This window comes from Sorex araneus, chromosome 4, assembly GCF_027595985.1.
Source record: "Sorex araneus isolate mSorAra2 chromosome 4, mSorAra2.pri, whole genome shotgun sequence".
Lineage (NCBI taxonomy): Eukaryota > Metazoa > Chordata > Mammalia > Eulipotyphla > Soricidae > Sorex > Sorex araneus.
In genome coordinates, this window is record NC_073305.1 from 125815037 (window position 1) to 125817793 (window position 2757).

At 39.8% G+C, this 2757-nt stretch overlaps 1 non-coding gene across 1 annotated transcript; it reads right to left on the bottom strand.

Annotated features, from left to right (window-relative positions):
- Positions 1–433: 433 nt before the first annotated feature.
- On the bottom strand, positions 434–540 carry LOC129404545 (U6 spliceosomal RNA). The gene has a single exon (XR_008629943.1). It is a non-coding gene; the product is annotated as a U6 spliceosomal RNA (small nuclear RNA).
- Between the last annotated feature and the right edge of the window lie 2217 nt (positions 541–2757).

A 2757-nucleotide genomic window follows, 5' to 3' on the forward strand; every position in this document is an offset into this window, starting at 1 on the left:
GGCTGCACGCAGTGCTGGGATCAGACTCTATCAAGTGTAAAGCCTGTGCTCCAGCTCTTTGAGTTATCTTCCCTCGTCCCTCAAGTTTTCTTTTAAAGAACACAAGGCAGGGGCCAGAGTGACAATTTGCCTTGCATGCGGCCAACCCAGGTTCAATTCCTGGCATCCCATTTGTTTCCCCCAAGTACTGCCATTTCCTGAGTGTAGAGCCAGGAGGAGCCCTTGAGCATCACCAGGTGTGTCCCCCCCAAAACAAAACAAGACAAAAAGAACAGAACACAAGATATACAAAGGATATAGTGAATGTAATATTTTATTTGGTAAATTTGTTTTGAATTCCCATCCTACTTGGAAATAACGCGCCTCCCCAAAAGAACCAAGATAGGGTTAACAAATGTTAGAGAAATTTTTCTCACTTCTGCTCTCATACTTTAAAAATATGGAACACTTCATGAATTTGCGTGTTATCCTTGCTTAGGGGCTATGTTAATCTTTTCTGTATCCTTCCAATTTTTGTATATGTGCTGCTGAAGCGAGCACACACACACAAAAAAGTTAGAGAATTTTTTAGGGGGAAAAGAAAAAGCAATCTTTCCAATCCAAAGAATCGCTCATTGACAGATTAATTGGGATTCAGTGTCTAAACAGTATCTTTAATTTGACTGATATAGGAAATGGCTTACGTATGGATTAGGTAGGTAGAATAGGGTATAATATTATACTTATCCAAAAGTTTTGTGTTGTTTATTTGCTGCATAAGCAATAAGCAAATATTCAGCCAACACTTCTAAAATATTTTCTAATAAAGAATAATGTTAAAGTGGTCTTGCCAACTGAGGATATTTAGGGTTCTATATTTTACTTCCCTGCAACAGCAAGACTAATAAAATGGATTCATCCCATTCATTCCTTTTCCTCAAAGAGTCACTTTCTTTCTTATTAGCACCTACAACAGGTTCTCAGTGTGGAAAATTATTTCCTATCTTGAGAGTAGCTCTTTCTCCATCTTTACTGACTTTGTTAACTGGTCTGATTAGGCATAATCTGGCAAGTTAGCTCCATCCCTCAATTTTCAGTGATATTTTTTTATATACAGAGAGGTTGGAATAGCTTGCATACCTCTCTGCCATTTTTCCAACTATCAAAAGCCTTAGGGCAATACTAGGTTACAAGTTTTGGCATGCCTATTTCTTTCTTAAGCCTGGGATAAGTCACAAGCAAGAGTGTGTAGGGAAAGTCATTCTGTCACTTTCTTTTAAGAGCCATAAAATAGATGGAGTAAACATACCTGATAGTAACTTGATAAAAGGGAAGAAACAGTGAATGTCACCTAGCGTTTGGGAAATGCCAGAAAATATAACAAGAGGATGTGGTAGCCAAATATTAAAGTATTTAGGGTGATGAGCCACCCCAGTTTATGTTTGTTTTCATGGTATAAAGACCCTTTCGTTCTCAAATATGCCCCCATTTGTGCTGTAGAGTCAATGGCCACTCTACAACACCTGCAAAATAAGATGAGCAAAACAACCTGGGCATGTGACCCACTCAGTCCCATTGCCTCACTTCTATCAATCACGCTCATAAAAGCTGTGTATGTGAACCAAATGCTGCATAACCATAATTATGATTTCCATCGGGAAGTGACCATTGATTAGGAAATGGAGTTATTTTTATTGGAGAAGTGTAGGGCTAGCCAAAGGTTAATGGGGACAAAAACAGGCTGGCCTAGAATCCTTGATAGATTAATACTAATTTGCATGGTGAAGGTTAAGTGCTGTGTGGGCTGCCAAAGGAAATGCAAGTGTCTCAGAATGATTCTGAATAAACAGGAAGGTCAGAACAGGAATGGGGCAACCTGTGGTCTGTGCCAGCTCATGTTCTCTGGGACTGAAATGGTCACCTCTCTGGGAACCAAACTCCTCTGTTCTTGACAGCTCACCTAATGTTGACAGCCTGAGAAGATTAATAGGAAATGGCAAAACACCTGCTTTAACAACACAATTATCCTTGCTATGGTCTAGTACTACCTAGAGTCAAAAGAGCAAACACACAGGACTGGATAGAGAGTATAGGGCTTAAGTTCGTGCCTTGCATGTGACTGACCCTGGTTAGATACCTGGCACTGTATATGGTCCCTGAGCACTGATAGAAGGAATGATCCATGATCACAGACCCAGAAATAAGCCCTGAGCTCCACCAGGTGTGGCACAGATATCCCCCTCCCCTCAAAAGAGCTAACAAGCTAACATCAATAAAATGAACGCTCCCTGGAAACAACTGAAGTGATGAGCAGTTGTGTTTCACCACATCCCCTCATTTACTATACACCAGCTACACTGGCTCTTTTCCATCCTTTAAAATATGTCAAACTCTTGGTGGTGGGAAATGCAAACTCATGAAGGACAGGTTTTAGAACACTGTATGACTGAAATAATCATGAACAACTTTGTAACTGTGTATCTCACAGCAATTCATTATTTAAATTTATTATTATTATTTTAAATTTATATTGAATCAACATGTGGAAAGTTACAAAGTTCTCAGGCTTATGTCTCAGTTATACAATGCTCAAACACCCTACCCTTCACCAGTGCCCATATTACACCACCAAAACCCCCAGTATACCTCCCACCCACCCACCACCCCCGCCTGCGTAGCTGATAAATTTCACATCATTTTCTCTTTACCTTGATTACATTCCATATTTCAACACAAAACTCATTATTGTTGTTGTAGTTTCCCCCTCAAAAAAAAAAC